At 40.4% G+C, this 18061-nt stretch overlaps 1 protein-coding gene across 3 annotated transcripts in view; it reads left to right on the forward strand.

Moving 5' to 3' along the window:
- Nucleotides 1-18061, forward strand: part of DNAJC5 (DnaJ heat shock protein family (Hsp40) member C5) — a 62835-nt gene that overhangs the window by 9706 nt on the left and 35068 nt on the right. The window contains exons 2-3 of one of the 3 annotated variants that reach the window (XM_074969295.1): nucleotides 2876-2922; nucleotides 16993-17061. The exons of 1 other annotated variant lie outside the window; for it this stretch is intronic. The gene's annotated coding sequence lies outside the window, so the exon portion shown is untranslated. The remainder of the gene's footprint in view (nucleotides 1-2875; nucleotides 2923-16992; nucleotides 17062-18061) is intronic. One more of the 3 variants, XM_074969296.1, reaches the window with a different exon arrangement.

Genomic DNA, 18061 nt, shown 5'->3' on the forward strand with positions numbered 1-18061 from the left:
ATAGTGAAACATGATACGAAGTGATGTCCAGTGCACAAAGGAAACAAATTGTAAAAAAGTGTGGTTTTGCTCCTTTCATTTATAATATCCGTAACTAATTTGTGTAGCAATAACAGGTAATTTTCAGACTGAAGTTTGATTTTTAAGCAGTGTCCCTTTAAATATTTCTTGCTTTCAGCAAAGTTCCAATGTGGCACAGTTGCAGTACTTCAGAGTAGACACTCACTTGGGTGGTGGGAGGGATTCTCCCATCCGTGTAGTTAATCCAGCTCCCCAAGAGGCACTAGGTAGGTCGATGGAAGAATTCTTTTGTTGACCTTGTGCGTCTACATCAGGAGTTCGGTCGTCTTAACTATGTCGCTCAGGAGTGTGGATTTTTCACACTCCTGAGCAACGTAGCTGGGTCTAATTAATTTTTGAGCGTAGACCTGGCCTTATTGTTCCTATTTTAACAAGAAAGGAACAGATATCTGTAAATTTTGCTTGACTTACTTTTTACCTTGATGATGATCATCTATTGACACCTGTCTGTAACCCGTATTTCACGTGAGCTCTTGAGATTTAAAAGTCAGTTCCTGAGGGCTAATTGACATTTAAAACTTACATTGGCATAGCGGCCTTTCTCAGGGGCATGAAAAATACACATCTCTGAGAGACATAGCTATTCCAACCTAATCCTCGGTTTAGACAGTGCTAGGTGGGTGGAAGAATTCTTCCAGTGACCTAGCTAACGCTTTTTTGGGAGATGGATTACCTATAGTAATGGCAGAATCTCTCCCATCACTGTAGTGAGTGTCTGCACTGAAGTGCTACAGTGTTTTAAGTGCAGACCTACCTTGCGTCTGTATGCCTGGGTGGATCTCATGCAAAGACATGTCGTGTATAATTTCCTCAAATCAGATTAGGAAGGAATTTGTAGGAAAACTAGCTTGTACCCTTCCAGGTTTCTTGGTTTTCTGTTGCCCAAGCCTCACTTTGAGAAGTTAGGTGCCACTCCTTGTATAGGCCCATTATGTCAAATCTCCACTGGATGAGTGAGCTGCATAAATAATTTAGTTCTGCTCCTTCTTTTATTCTAAACAAGGTTATTGCATGTTTCAAAAACAACTTTGGTTTCCTTAGTTGCTTCAGAAATACTAAGCTGTACTGATTTATTTTTTTGTGTCTTACCAAAGGACACTGCAAGCACGAATCAGATAAGGATGGAATTGAAAGAAATTCTGTTATCAGAAGTAATCTATTACAAGAAAATACCCAAAAAACAGAATTCTAAATAAATTTTGTATTTGAAATGTGTCAGTAAAAATAAAATTTATGATGAAGTTCATATTATTCTCAAGATGTTTGGTTTTATTAATATAATCACTGACAAAAGCACAGTCTGTTTTATTTTTTAAAAGTTACCAGAAGTTCCAGGTAATGTTTAGTATCAGGTGACAAGACCACGTGACTCTGTAGTATCATAGCTTCCATGAGTCACTGGCAGTATGGAGCTTCTGCAGGAAAGCCAAACTTTTCACAGTCCATTGTTCTTATCGATGGGCCCTCCGCCATGTCTGGCTTTTCCATTGTTGTACCTGAAGTGTTAGCAGTGGGCGTCACCTAAAGTAGCATAGTTGAAATACAGATACATAGTGAATATTCCTAACTCCAGGTACAGAAATGATACAGGTGTACAAATAGGATAATCACATTCAGTAAATCATAACCTTTCCAATGATATCTCACATGCGCTGTCTTGCATGAAGTATATCTCAGTTATGTTATGTTCCTATCATAAGCATATTTTCATAAAGAATATGGAATGACACATCACATTTGCAACAAAATATTCCTTTACTCTCCATTTTTCATATTGTAACACGAAGCCAAATGCTATTTTCTGTCTTAAGCTTTTTTTTTTACTGTTCTTAATTGATATCTTGTAACAATATTTCTCTTGGCTTTGAAATATTAAACATTTGACCCCTACTCTATAATATATTTGAGCTTTTGCACAGATTGTTACACTCATCAAAAGATTTTTTGCTTTCAAATCAGTTGATAATGCCATAAGAAGAAACTAAGCTGTAGGTAAAAAGGAAAAGTTGGTGTTCATTTTTGCTTTTTAACCATTGAATCAGCTGTTTGCAGGAAAAAATGCTGACATACAAAAATTGCTAAGGGCAGTAAGTAGAGAGAGGAGTGTATGTAACTATCTAGAAATGTGTCAGGTACAGGAAATTCATACTGCTAGTACTTAATAGCCTCAAGTGCTTCCAGTGAGATGCTTTTATAAATAAAAATTACAGCTATCATAGCTAAAAGGGACCATTGTGATCATCTAGTCTCACCCCTTATATAAGGCAGGACACTGAACTTTCCCAAAATAATTCTTACATCTTTTTAAAAAAACACAGTATTTAAGGTACTATGAAGAGTTAAAGCAAATCTTTATAAGGGTAGGGGGGGGAAAGCATGTTGGAGGATTTTAGTCCTTTTCCTCCTCCATAGTCATGGATTCAGTGTAATTTTGCTTGGTTCTCAGTTCTGATAGAAACATGGGAGAAGTGCTGTCAGCAGACAAAGTGAACATGTAAGATCTTCCTCAAATATTGTATTGGAGAGTGGCAGTCTACTTCCTATGGGGAAGGCATGTGATGATCAAGAGATCTGAGGGGAAAACAAAAATAGCTAAATGTTCACGTGTCTGTGAAAGCCTGCAAGGAGCTGTTGTAGTCAATGTAAAATCACCATCCACATTGCCTTCCGGTATCCTAGCCCTTTGTAAACTGTAAGAAAATGTCCCCTCCCTAATTACTAACAAACTAGATTTCTCATTTCATTTCCTTATACCTGATCTACTATGCTTTATTCCTTCTGTCTTATCCCATAGAACTCCTGATTTCCATTCTCTTGTTGGGAAGAGTTCCTGTTATACTTGTAAGTACCATTTTGCTACAACACTTAGTTCATGATTTTAACTTGCAAACTCTGAGTAGGCAGGTGGATTTTTGTCAGCCATTGCTTGAAGAATAATATGTTTACAGTTGTACAACACATAAAGTGTAGTTGCATTAGGGATTCTGGTAACAATATAAACTGAGAGCAAAGTTAACTTGTTTTGTTCCTGTCACCGTATCTCTGAGAGAATTGTAACATTAATTTGTGTACATTTGAAATGATAAAAATCCAACTTCTCTCCTTCCCTTAATCTCTTGCTGTCATCTCATGTGCACCTCCCCACCCTAGCCTCCTGTGTCCTTTCTTATTTTAAACCACGTTCCTTTCCTTACGTTGTGTTCTTGGCACCCTTTACTATAGTACCTTAGCTGTCCCCCTTGAGTGTTTTTTTTAAACAAATCCTGCAAAAGAGATTTCACTCTTCCTTCCTTGCTGTCATGCGGCAGGGTTTGTTAAAAATAAATAAATAAATAAAATGTCAGGGTGTGTAAAGATACTGTTGGAAGAGGAGTAGTGGGGGAAAGTGGGTTGTGAATTGTATTTTTCCCTCAATATGTTTGATCTATATCATTTTCCCTCCTTCCCTAGTTTGACCGTTTGAATTCAATAATACTTCTGTGGCACCTTTCATTTGGGGATCTCAAAACATTGTATAAACAATAAATTGACGGAGATTCTCTGGAGGTACTACTCTTCTCAGGGGGATTAGCAGTAGGTTAATATATTGGGGTGATGCTTGCATTCTGTGGAAAGCGTTATGGCATGAGGAATAATAGGATGCTTTTTATGTTCTAGTGTTGGTCAACACCAGAAAAGTAGATCCAAAATTTTGCTCTCACTCAAACTAGTCTCAGACCAGTCATCATTTTGGCAGTGTGATCTCTTATTTTCTTTAGGGAAATAAAAGTTTACATTTAATAACTTGATACCTTACAGTACTAAAACCAATATACATTGAGAATGGGAGTGACTTGTAATGATGCAGTAGAGTAATATAAGTGCTTGTATTATAAACCCCTGAAGATTATTTTAAGTGTGGTTCTGCTCTGGAAACTGTGTTTATAAAAGTGGAATTTAAGGTTTCTCCATCTTACTGTCCCAATGATTTCTATATCAGTTTTGCTCATTTCAGATGCAGAATATTTTTTCTAACTACCCAGCTTGCAGGCTGAAACTGGGATCTGAAATTCAAGCTGTGCTATTTCTTAATTATCACCAGTAATAAAGATTCTCAGCTACACCATTGTTTTTAATTTGTGCTCTTTGTTACACTGTGAAACGCAGTTGCCTTCATTTGGAGCTTTTTCTCCTAACGCAGTATCCCCCGGTCTCTGCACTTGTCAGGCGGGTCTTCCGTGACCTAGCCCTCCGGCCGAGTCACACTCTGTCCATGTGTGAAACAAACTAACTCCTTCCGGGGTATAGAGTCTAAAATGTCCTGCAGCCCTCCCTGGGCTCAGTCTTTAACCCATCACAGTACCCTCAGTTGGTCCAGCTAGGTTGCAAGGTTCCTCCTCTAGTACTGAACAGCATCCCTGGGGACTCCTTGTCTCTCCTTGGGGCCTCAGTGAGCCCGGCATTCCTGCTGAGCCACCCTGCTTGGACTCAGTTTGCTAACCACAGCTCCCCGCTAAGTCAGTCCCAGTAGTGTGGTTCCCTTCTGTGGAGTGCCACAGTTCTAATTCCCTTCCTTAGGGTGTAGCTACTTCTGCCCAGTGGTTGGTGGGAAGGGGGCCTGTCCCACCCATTGCTCCGGGTCCCAACACAGGGACCCTTTAAGTATAGCAGCCTCATACTGTGTCCCTTTAGTAATTGCTGCTCTGTTTCCCTGAGCTACTTTGCATGAGAAATTCAAGTCCGGTCTTTTCTGGAAGTCTCTCTAGTGCCTAGAGATATGGTGAAATTGTGACATTACAAAAGCTGGGAGAGTGAAAATTGAGAGGAGGATGGGTTTTTAGACATACTGCTCAAAACTTAGATTTTTGGTATTCGTTAACACTGGTTAAGTTGAGCAATTAAAATTTTGGAGAAAGAAACGCTTCAACATTCATACCCCTTCATATAAGGTGTGAGAATTAAATATACATCCTCTGAGACCTTGGGGAAGACCAGATTTGATTTACCAGGTATTTCTGAGGTAAAAGAAAGTGGGGGGAAACCCAAACAAAAACAAAAAACCAAACCCACACTTTTAATTCCCTCTATTAATCATGAAGAAGCAAAACTGAAAATAAGCCATATTTTAAAATAATCCTTTTGCAGACCATCTTTAAGATTGTTGAAAATGCAACTGTTCAGAAAAATTGACTTAGTTCTACCATCCAGGAATCATTTTTGACCGTTGCCTTTTTACAACACAAACGGTTTAATACTAGTTATGAAATAGGAAGTGTTCGTGTGGGAGAGGGAGGGCGGGGGCAAACTCATGGTCTGTGCATGAATAGTTGCAGTAGATTCCTGGTGACTTCTTAAAGACACTTAAGCTATTCTGTTTCTGGAGCTGGTTTCTATGGGACCAAGTTACCAGACAGAGAAGGGTTGGACGGTGAGTAGCTTTTCCTGAGTCCAAGGGTTGTCTCTCTCTTCGAACTTGATGTATCAAGGGAGGATCACTACAGCATATCATTTCATGAGGTGGGGAGACCTTTTCTAGGTCAGCATTAGGGGACGGGGATGTAATTGCTTGCATTGCTTATGCTTAAAATTGGCTCTGTTGCTCTGAACATAAGAACATCAGAATGGACATACTGGGTCAGACCAATGGTTCATCTAGCCCGGTACCCTGTCTTCTGACAGTGGCCGGTGTCAGATGCTTCAGAGCCAGTGAACAGAACAGGGCAATTTACTGAGTGATCCATCCCCTGTTGTCCAGTCCCAGCTTCTGGCAGTCAAATGTTTAGGGACTCCCAGAGCATAGGGTTGTGCCCCTGACCATCTTGGCTCATAGCCATTGATGGACCTATCCTCCTTGAATTTATTTTTGAACCCCATTATAGTTTTGGCCTTCAAATCATCCCCTGGCAATGAGTTCCACAGGTTGACTGTGCATTGTGTGAAGAAGTACTTTGTTTTAAACCTGCTGCCTGTTAATTTCATTAGGTGACCCCAGGTTCTTGTGTTCTGTGAAGGGGTAACAGCACTTCCTTATTCACTTTCTCCACACCATTCTTGATTTCATAGACCCCATCACATCCCCCCTCAGTTGTCTTTTCCAAGCTGAACATTCCCAGTCTTTCTAATATCTTCTCATGTGCAAGCTGTTCCACACCCACAATCATTTTTATTGTCCTTCTCTGTACTTTCTCCAATTCTAATACCTTTCTTGAGATGGGGTGACCAGAATTACATGCAGCATTCTTTGATAATGCATTGAACTGCTCAAGAAGGGACATCAGTATCCCAAAAGGTTCTGATGGATCTTTTTCTTGCTTTCTTGGATGTCAGAGTAGACTCATCATGAGTAAGGATGTGTGCTCACATGGCTGAAGGGAAGTGCAGAACTGAATGTTAGAGAAAAGAAACTGAACACAAACAAAGCTAATTCTTCACAAAGAGGCTTTCTTTTTTGAACAGTCATGGTCTTGACTAACCTCCTTACATCTATTACCAATAAGATCTTGGGTAGATACAGCTGAGAATTTGAATATTTGTATTTTTACTGTTTAGTATGATTTAATTTCTTCCTTTCCTCTCAGCTTGATCGATTAAAATAGTCTAGTCAGTTTTGCTTTCAGGTTCTCTTGTACTAGTTCTGCAATGCTCAGATTGAAATGGTGCAAGGCAATGTTTGTTGGGTGGAGAGGGGGAACTAAAAGCCTGTTTCAATTGGAATTAGTAACTAAATCATGGAAACATTTCTTTTGGGTTTAAGTTTTGTAAAGAGAAGCTTTTACATAAAAATCTAATTTTGGGGCCAAAAGTGAGTTGACAGGATCCCTTTGTTTATGTTTATAAAGGCCATTTAGCATTATTTGGGTTTTTTTTGTAAATCTACTTTTTCAGTCATTCTCTGTTAATTTATAGTATCTGCAATAATTATTTATGAATGCAACAATTATTTATGAAGACAGATAAAACATTTGTCTCCTTTTTCTGTTCTCCACTGTTATAGGAGGTAGATAGGGAGGGGAATTTCCAGTAAATCTGTGCCTTTCCTGGTGAAGTAATTGCTTTTACTTGGCAGACTAACATTAATTAAAGTATGTGTTAATATCCTGGACTATTATGATGACATTATTTTTTTTTAGTCCATTCTGGTGGTGGTGGTTTTTCTTTAGGTTTTCTCTACAACACTAATTTTAATTTGCTTATAACTTGTTTGCAATTATTTTTGATTACTCAAAACTGGTTCTGGGGAAAGAAGCTTGTTGGACTAACCTCTCTTCTTCCCAGATAACTCAGTTCATCTAGTATAGCCATAATTTGACACATGCAGTTTGTTAAATGGAAAGATCCAGATGCTTACACAGTCTTTGTTTTTCTTCTAGATTTTTATATGGCACCCTCCACTGAAGCATGTCCCAAAACATGCAATAGTCTGTCTCCTCCAGTCAATAGAGACTGGGCTTTTTGTTTGGTCTGATGTTGTTATTTTGGGAAGGCTAGGTTGGGATGGATTTTCTGTTTTGCTTTTTTGCATATTGGATGTTGCGTTCCATCTAACTCAGGGGTGGGCAAACTTTTTGGCCTGAGGGCCACATTGGCATTACGAAACTGTATGGAGGGCCAGGTAGGGAAGTCTGTGCCTCCCCAAACAGCCTGGCCCCTGCCCGCTATCCAACCTCCCCTGACAGCCCCCCCGGGACTCCCATGCCTATCCAACCCCCCCCGTCCCCTGACTGCCCACGGGACCTTGTGCCCCTTATCCAGCCCCCCAACCCCCTTCTCTGCCCCGTTACCATGCTGCTCAGAACAGCAGGAGCTCGCAGCCCAGCCAGAGCCAGCCACGCTGCGAGCAGCGGGCCAGAGCACTGGCGGCGGGCTGAGGTGAGTCTGCGGGGAAGGGAGGACAGCGGGGGCTAGCCTCCCTGACCAGGTGCGCCCCCAATCGATCGTCTTGCGCACCCCACTTTGGAGACCACTGCTGTAAACCATGGATCGTGTGGTGTGGTCTGGATGAAAGCTGGAGGCATGTAAGTAAGTATAGCGGTCAGTAGGTTTCCGGTATAGGGTGGTGTTTATGTGACCATCGCTTATTAGCACTGTAGTATCCAGGAAGTGGATCTCTTGTGTGGACTGGTCCAGGCTGAGGTTGATGGTGGGATGGAAGTTGTTAAAATCATGGTGGAATTTCTCAAGGGCTTCTTTTCCATGGGTCCAGATGATGTCATCTATATAGTGCAAGTAGAGTAGGGGCGTTAGGGGACGAGAGCTGAAGAAGCGTTGTTCTAAGTCAGCCATAAAAATGTTGGCATACAGTGGGGCCATGCGGGTACCAATAGCAGTGCCGCTGACTTGAAGGTATACATTGTCCCCAAATGTGAAATAGTTATGGGTGAGGACAAAGTCACAAAGTTCAGCCACCTGGTTTGCCGAGACATTATCGAGGATACTGTTCCTAACACCTTGTAGTCCATCTTTGTGTGGAATGTTGGTGTAGAAGGCTTCTACATTTGTAGTGGCCAGGATGATGTTTTCTGGAAGATCACCAATGCATTGTATAGATCACCAATGGATTGTACAAGGTCACAAGTCTTTATAACAAGTTGGTCAATCAGCCTTAAATGGCTAAATTTTAATCCGCTAAGCTTATTATGGAGATGGCATTTGTACTGCTGTAGTTAAGATTCAACATAGCCCCTGTTTTACGGGTTCATGTCTATAAAAATCAATCCAGACTTTAAATTTAATCAGAGGAGCTGTGTTTATCCTGGGCCTTGTTTTTAGTGTTGTGGTTTTTTATTTATTTATTTATTTAGTCGTTTGCATTGCAAACACTTTTGTAACTCATACTACTTCAGAGAAGTGGTTTAGTATTTAGAACAATAGTCTTTCACTGTTGGAGGCCTAGGTTCTATTCCAAGTGAAAAATGAGTTTGGTCTCATCATGGTCCCTCTATTTTCGTCACAAAATTTGACACAGTGAGACTGTGTTGAGAAGTTCATGACCAGAATAGTAAGGTTGTTGTAGATCAGGATTTAAGTGGAGGATTTCTGTTGCAGCCATGTCTGGCTCAGTCACTGGCATTTATTTTTCACTTTCTATAACACAAAAATAGTCTACACATTAATTTTTAAAACACAAACTTCAGTTCAAACTTACACTTAGGTCAGTTAGTGGCTTGAAGCACAATGCTTCAAATTACTAGTGTCCCTTTGGTTAAAAAGGAAAAATGGTTCTCTACCAGGTGGCTTGGAGGGCGGGTGGCCTAGTGGTTGGCATGCTTAGCTTTCTGCTCCCTGTTTGGTTGAGGATCCTAAGTCTTTTAGGCAGCAGTGGCTGGGGGAACCAGGCCCTCCCTCTCCACTGGGTCCCAGCCCAGGGCCCTGTGTGTGTCGACCCCTGAACCTTGTGGGGTCCTCCTAGTAGGGAGTCTAAATCCACTGCCTTGGGCTACTTCCTACCACTTTCTGTTCAGTTTGTGGTGTGGCCCCTCTAGTCCAATTTGCTGAGTGTCTTGTCTCCCATAGCACCCTTTCATGGATCTTGGGCAGTGCCCTGCCGTGGTCCCTGGCTCCTTTGGGCGGGGCAGCTGCAAGTTGGTCAGGCCAAACCCCACAATGTCTCTGGGCTTTTCTCACTTAGTTACCTTAGATGCCAGAGTCTCCTAGGTCTCCTTTGCAGTCTCCCTTGTCTGAGGAGACAGTAGTTACTTCCATATGGCTACCTTGGCTGGCAGGCTAGCATCTCTTCCCCTCAGGTAGGGAAGAGTAGCTCCTGCCTCTTCTCCACGCAGCCCCAAGGTGACCCAGGTTCTCTCCTTCTCTCCCCACTCCAGACCTGGTGTTGGCTGCAGTTATAGTGGGGTGGGGCTAGCTGGGCTCTCTTTAAGCCGTGCTGTGTTGGCTGGCAGTTTGTTTGCTTCATCAGTTTCCTCTTGTGTATATAGTTAAGATCTATCCTCTTTAACCCACAGGAACATAGTACTTAGAGCTGGAAGAACCTAATAGACATTGCATCCTCCTGCGAGGGCAGCATCTGTTCCTCGATAAAGGTCATATCAGATAGCAGACTGAACACTAGATCTTAGCCAAAAGACTTTGTATTGTGATTTGGAAAAGGACACTGCTATGGGAAGTTATAAGTAGGACTGCAGAAGAGCATGTGGAAGTACTGCACTTTGAAGTTGCAATGAACCAAGCCATCTTCTCCATCTGTTTATCAGTATACTTGCAGTTACTATTTTAAGACAGATAAAACAGTCTGTATCTAGAGTGTTTTAACAGTAAGCCTTCCTGTGCATGGTGGTTAGCTTTTAGCAATTTGTTTCATCTGTAGTCTATTTCATCTGACAATACTAATCCTTTTTACACTTCATTAGTCAACCTTTTTAATCTTTTCATCAAACTTTTGACATTTACAGATGTCACCTCAGAACAATATCTAGTTACAGTAATAGTTTTAGCTAATCAAATTTGTGAGCATATCATGCTTGCTGGTATAGACTGATCATCGGTGCAATGTTATATGAAAAGTTTTCCCCCCCAAATCCGTGTTTATGGTTTGGAGTTTCCCTGTATGACAACTCTTAGAATTATTTAAATAGTTAATACAGTCACCTTATTTGCACTGATTCTTTGAATCCTTGTGAATTTATCCATTTCTCATTGTGCTGATATATCACATCACAGGGTAAGATATTTTAATGATACATAAACAAAAAGTGAGGATCAGGGTTTGGACTCAGATGACAATATTTTATTGAAAGGAGAAATTACTTAAAAAACCCCTCTTCCTGTGTGTGGGAGGAGAGTGGCGCAAGTGTCAGAAATAGGCATACTTTTTCTTTCACAAGGAAGTGGAAATACTAAAGAGAATCAGAAACATGGCAGGAAAACTGATGGAGTTAGGAATCTGTAGAAAAACTGGGAACATATGGCTTGCTTGATTTTCTTCAAAGAAGAGATGCTGAAAAAACTAATTGGGGCAAAGCATAGAGGGGAAGCAGAGAAAATTATCTTTTAATATGCGATAGTTTGCATTGATTCAAAGAATTAGAGCAAATGAGGCAGGCAGAAATTTTTTGAATACATAATACACACAGTTAACAGGACAAGGATACTCCCCAACCAAAATTCATGTAGACTTTAAAAAACTTTTTACATTAATATTAGTATATTATTGAATTTTGCTTTGCTATTTTGTACTCTTGCTTTCAGTTGCAACCTGCTTGGCTCTGGCATTCTTTAATCTTTTTGTTTGATTTATATACCTGTTCATCTATCACATGCCTTTCAAGCACTTGTTTATCCTCACTGGCCTTTCTTGCTCCTCCTATGTCTTTAAATGGGACAGACAACCCTGGAGCATATCTAATTTTGTCTTTGAACATTTTCTGTTTCGTTTCGGGGTTCCTTCCTTCTGTTTCAGCCCCATTTGTTTTTATTCTGAACACAATGTAATAATGAGAGAAGGTATTTACAAGTGATTACAGGCTGGGTATTATGTAGATCTCTGGGTTAGTGGATCTGGCCTGTTGAATAATGAATAATTGGATTGTACATGTGGATCAAAACGTTCCTGAATCACTAAATTAGAGTTGCTAGTTGCAAGAGAAACCAAGCGAGTAAAATCCCAGAAATCTGTACTGCAGATGGCCCCTGAACTGAACAGTGAATGCTATGAATAAGTGAGAATGGATTGTTTGTGAGAATGCTGTGAATAAGTGAGACTGTACCCTGTGATATGATTTCTGGAAAGAGAAGATTGTAAGGAATATCCGGGACAGGGATTGTTCATATGTTTGTATTTTAACAGAATTAAGTTTTAGTAATTTACTATGTTGGTTTTGATAAGTAGTTTCCAGCTGCAAATTATTTTTTCTGCTGCTAAAGAATTTTTCTTGATGTAGATAGAATTGATGCTAGCAAACAAGCTCCATAGCTAATTCTTGAAGAAAAGAAAGACCATGAAAATCTTTTTTCTCTTTCACGCATTTTTTCTCTTTGTTTTTTCCCCAGCTAGCTTTTTTTTGTATGTTTTATTTCTGAAAAATGTTTCCTGTTGCCAGCATGTGGGCAGCTCTGTGCTGGTATCTTGTACTTGCCTTGCTTAGTACTCTTCTCCACTTGTCATTGACAGTCAAACACTGCATGCACTCTCGTATGTGGTGAAACTTTCGTCAAAGGCAGAAGAGTGAAAACAACCCTTATAGACATCAGTTTGACACATCTAGCTTGGCTTGTTCATAGATTTTTTTCAACTGTGTATTAGTGCTGTACTGCAGTTTTACCTGATCTCCTAAATTCACCAAACTTAAGTTTCAGGTTGAAACAGATTTACTAATTACAATACTTGTGGGAGCAGGGCTTGGAAAAACCTTAAGATACACCTAGCTAGAGGCTGGTACGATAGATTTGGGGTATACCATATACAAGGTCCAGGCCCAGAGGCCTAATGAGAAGCCCATCCCAGTTCCTAAAGATCCCGGGAACCCCAACCCTAATTGACAACATTATCAAGTTTCATTAATCTTTGCAAATTTCTGAATAGCAGCTGTGAAACATCCATCTTATCAATTCACTGTTTTGCTGGAGGAAACTGAACAGAGGCACTAGAACTGCTGGCAGGTTAAAGGAGACACTATGTCCACTTGTATTTGGAAGGTTATCTTTGGCCATGTCTGCACTACAGGTGCTACAATGGCACTGCTCTGGCACCATAGTTAAGCTGCTATAGTCTGTAGTGTAGATGCTTTCTACAGTAATGGAAGGGGTTTTTCTGTTGCTGTAGGTAATCCATCTCCCTGAGCGATGGTAGCCTGGTTGATAGAAGTGTGCTTCCTTTGACTTAATCACATCTACACCAGAGTTTAGGTCAGCATAGCTATGTTGCACAGGGGGTGTGTTTCACATCTTTGAGTGCTGTAGCTATGTCGACCTAACTTTTGAGTGTAAACCAGGGCTTTGCAACAATAAAGGCTAGAAACTCTTTCTAAAGGAAAGTTTTATTCTGCTGATAGTGGTGGCTTAAACTCCCCCATGTCCCAGAGAGAGTTTCCGACCCACAACTATCAGGTGAGCAAGGGGATTTATCAAGACCAGGATGGATGTTTACTAGGGTTCTTCGTTCTTCCCTTAGTATGGGGGTGCTACTGAGTTTAATTAGCATCAGTTTTCCTCATTAACCGTAGTCAGTGTTTGTGAAAGATTGACACCCATAGAGAAATTGTCTTCTGTTGTACAGTAGAATAGATGCTGCATGCCCATCAGTGATGTAAGCTTCTTTCTGTTGTTTGACTAATAAACTCCAAGTTTGAAGTAGAGAGCCCACCTCTAGGGCGAGTAGGTAGTTCACACTCAAGCTCTTTCAATTTTTGGTTTCTTGGTGTCTGTCAACAAGAATTTTTGGTTTTGAATAACTCAGATGTATACTCTTGCCTGTTGGAAATTGGACTGAGACCCCCACCTTTCAGTCATTTAACTAAAACTACTATACAGTTTTCGGACGGCAACAACTTTCAGTCACTATTGACTTGGACTAGATTTGCCCCTAGAAAAGGCCTCTTGTTCAAAAAAAAACTCTGTATCCTATTTTTATTTTCCTGAGTCATTGTCACATTATGTAGCACCCTGCAGCTTCTCACATCCATTCACTGTAGCTGGTGCTTGACTTTTCTCTTCTTTATCACTTATGTGTGACCAGTAACGAGCAGCAATCTTCGCACCTTTCTCCTAGAACACTGAGAGGGGAGCAGCTTATGTTGCTGACCCACATTTTTTCTTCTTGTATGCTAAAGCACGAGTTACTGAGAGCTTGTCTACACTTAGGGTGTGTCTACACTATGAAATCAGGTTGATTTTATAGAAGTGCTCCTGAGGTTGATCAGGGCGCGTGGACAGACATGGCTATCTTCCTCGTAGAGCACCGAATGGGAGTGACTCCAGGTCATTCTCTTCTTTAAGTTTCATCTCATGGAGATTCAGTCCTGCCTGGAATATCGTGCGAGCTGGAGGCTTCTGCCTCAGGCTGCTCTCCCAGCCGGCAACACCCTGCGGTTGCGCTTGCCCCAGCCTGCCCCTTGCTCCCATGGCTCATGAAGCCTGGAGAGTAGTAAGGAGCAGTTCAACTTGTGGAATGACAAATCGAGAACGAAGGATTGCACTGTATGGGCCACGTTAAGATTATTTCAGAGTCCTAGATAGCGTTTAGTCCCTATAAAAGGCTTTATGAAAAATTTTCCCCACCCCTAACAAAAATGTTAATTTATCAGAGCAGCTGAAAGGGTAAGGAACCCGGGATTGTAATTTAGAGAGAGCTTCCATATTATTTAACTCATAATTGATATAATTCAAAGTAAAATTTCACAGCGCGGTCTGTTTTAAGACTAAAAATGCAGGAGGGAAGTCAGAAAAAGGAACCTGTTTCGAACACCTTTTGCGTGTTAGGTGAAAGTGGAAACCACTACACTACGGAAACCCAACTTGAATGTATCCCTCGTGTGGTCCCTGTTATACTTTATGTAACATGTGGTTGTGTATTATGAATAGTTTGGTGTGTCACGGGGCTTCTTTTTTTTTTGCCACAGACTTTGCCGAATTCACAGGAATGTTTTCTCTAGCCACAGAAGCTATCTAATGCAATGTCTATATCTATGGCCTTCCTGCTCACAAAGTGGTCATGCCTCTGCCCAAGGCTGACACAGCGCGGAGTGCATGTGACACAGCGACCTGGCTCGGGCAGGATCGCTAGCAAGGCATGATACTTTTGCTGTTAAGCAAACACGGCAATTCTTTCCTGGCGTCTGCCACTGAATGCCTCCATCCATTAAGATGCGCTCTATCAGTGCGGGAGGACTGCATGAGCTCGGAAAACATGGCATCGCGAGTGCAGTTTTTTTCGCCTTCTAATCTGCGATAACCTCAGGGACGGAGATGATAGGGGGAGCGTAGAAACATTCTGTGGGGACTGCATGGTCACCTGTGCTGCTGAGTTTGCCACGCTGGCCAAACAGGAAATGAAATTCAAAAGTTCCCGGGACTTTCCCTGTGTACCTGGCTAGTGCATCTGAGTTCAAAGTGCTGTCCAGAGTGGTTACAATGGAGTACTCTGGGATAGCTCCCAGAGGCCAATACCGTCGAATTGCATCCACACTACCCCAAATTCGACCCGGCGATGAAAATTTCAGCGCTAATCCCCTCGTCAGGGAGGAGTACAGAAATCGATTTTAAAAGCCCGTTAAGTCGACAAAAATGGCTTCATTATGTGGATGGATGCAGGGTTAAATCGATCTAATGCTGCTAAATTTGACCTAAACTCGTAGTGTAGACCAGGGCTTAGAGTGCTGCAATGGTACAGCTGCAGCGCTTAGTGAAGATGCTACCTATGCCGAAGGGAGAGCTTCTCCTGTCACTGTAGGTATTCCACCTCCCCGAGAAGCAGTAGCTATGTCGATGAGAAAAGTCCCCCTGTTGACGTAGTGCTGTCTGCACTGGGGGTTAGGTTGGTATAACTACATGACTTGGGTGTAGAAAATTCTCACCCTGAGCGACCTACTTATACTGACATAAGTTTGTAGTGTGGACCAAGGCTGCGACTGGTTCACTTTTCGCTATATGTAATCTGCTCCAGGAATTATGTTAATAGAAGCCCTGTCTAAATGAAGGAAATTTGCACTGGCATAACTACATTGTGGTGGAGTCAGTGTGGTCTCCACGGCATGAAGCTACAAACTTCTTGTTACTAATGCCATGTAAAATGGCATTAAAATTGGCATATTGAAATTCAGTTACTCCATGCATTTGCATGAGTCCCTTTAATTTCAATCGGACAATGTTGTACATAAACTGCCAAAAAAGGGGTGATACCACAAGTAAAATATAGCTTTTACTATGGATGGAATTTAAAAATTAAAGTTCACTTATTTCTAACAGGTCATACCATATGTCATAAAATTTTGTTTTCATTTTTTAAAACAAATTTCTTTACCTTCTTTCTAAAAACATTTCAGACTATTAAAAAGGCATCATCAACTTAAAAATCATACTACTTGAAAGTTTTTAGCTACTGGTGTTACAAATAACACCTTAAATGATAATTATGGAAAGATTAGAAAATGTTTTCCTTTGTGCATTCCAAACATTTTGCGTCTAGTCAGTTTTATTGTGGTTTCCGTGTGTGTGTGTGCGTGCGCGCATGCAGGCCTTTTATGTAGCAACTGGCTAGAAAAAAACCTTTTTTTTTTTTTTTAAAGAAAAATGTAATTTTTTTTTTTAAACTACAGATATTGACAGGGGGCTGAGTTAAAGGTATTTGCAGATACCTCTCTCTGACTTTCTAAAAAGTTAAGTTTTTCTTTAAAATGTTTGGTTTTTTTTAATTTTTTTTTTTTCACCATTTGCTGCCATTAACTTGCGCTTCACTAAGCTTGGACAATGAAAATAAGTTAATCTGTTCACTTTTCTTTTTTTATGGCCTGCCACAGTGAGGTAGTGTTTAGATCAAAGCATAATGGGAATGTTTAAATGGAAACTAATTCATTTTAATAAACATGCAGATACAGTATCTTGGGTTTTGTAAACCATTTTTACGCAAAACCTAACATTTGTGTTTAAATGCTCTGATAATGTCCCTTTTAATCAGTCACTTATTTGCTACTGACTTTAAGTAGTTGTACGTCCAGTAAGCATATACCGAGATAGTGATTTCAATTGTTATCCTATTTAAACAGTCAGAAGAAAAATATTTCTTTTCAAAAGTGAAGTATAAAATCCTCTTTTGGCATTTCACTTAAATCTGTTGTCTCTAGTATAGCACAAAGGGTAACTGTAACAAGGTGACGGTGATATTTTTTATTAAAGGTTTCAGGGATTTAAAAAAAACCACAGGAACAAAACAGTATTGTAGCATCATGCTAATACACAAATGGTTTGCTTGTGTTCTTCCCTTAGGAGGATTCAGTTTAATTTATGTGGAAACGGGTATTAGACACCTAGGATCTAGTTTGACCATTTATTAAGGTAAGTAATGTCTTTTTGATTTCTTGCAGAGTTTGAACATCTCATTTAATTGGCAAATACTACAGAAGGAGCAGAAGGTTCACATTTCATGGGTAGAGAAATTTCCCAACATCTTGATGGGTGTGGAAGGAGAAACCAAAGTTTAGAACTCCTTCCAAACACTGTAAATCATGCTACAGTCTGGTACATGTGGGTTTTTTCTTTAGAAAATATACATGAATTTAGTTCCCTAGAAAGATGCCAGATCATGATAACTGCTCTTAATTAGCATGAAGCAGATGGACTGGATGTGGAGGCTAGTAGCTGTATTACACGTATGGTATGTATCAATATTTACTAATACGTGTGCTGATCGTTCGGGGTTTTATGCAGTCTTTTACCGGTAAATATCGGTTGAAACAGAACACTTAATTGAAAGTGTTAGTTTTCAACTACATAATCTGCTGCACTGGAAAACTTGAGATTTCACTTTCTTTTTCATTTGGAAAGTTTACTTTTTTTAATATGTAATTGACATTTAGATTTTACCAGGACAGAGGCAGTCAGCTGCCAGGATTCAGTTGTGGGATAAAAAACCCTCCCCAAAAATCTAGAGCATCACTAAATTATTTTGCAAAAAGCACCCACTTGAGGTACTGTTTGTAATAGCTGGTAAAATCCCAGCCCCAGATCAGTCTCCATGCTCATCTGCTAAAGCAGCCTTCCAGGACAGTGTATCTGGGATAGCTTCTTCATTTTCATGATGATCATTGTAAAGGATGGCAAGTAGATTTTTTTTTTTTTGTGAGGGCTGATACTTTCATGACAGTTTTACAAGCTGTGCTAAAAGTTCCCATAGGATAGCACTTTTTTATTTTACTCTCTGTTATTGGGATGATTTTCTACCATTTGCATCAGATCGTTTATCATAGTATCTGTTAATCTTGCCAATGGGATTCTTTTTCTTTAAGTGGAGGAAAAGATAAGAATTCTTGGACTCAGTTCTAGAAGATGGATAGTT

The sequence above is a fragment of the Natator depressus genome, chromosome 13 (assembly GCF_965152275.1).
Source record: "Natator depressus isolate rNatDep1 chromosome 13, rNatDep2.hap1, whole genome shotgun sequence".
Taxonomy (NCBI): domain Eukaryota; kingdom Metazoa; phylum Chordata; order Testudines; family Cheloniidae; genus Natator; species Natator depressus.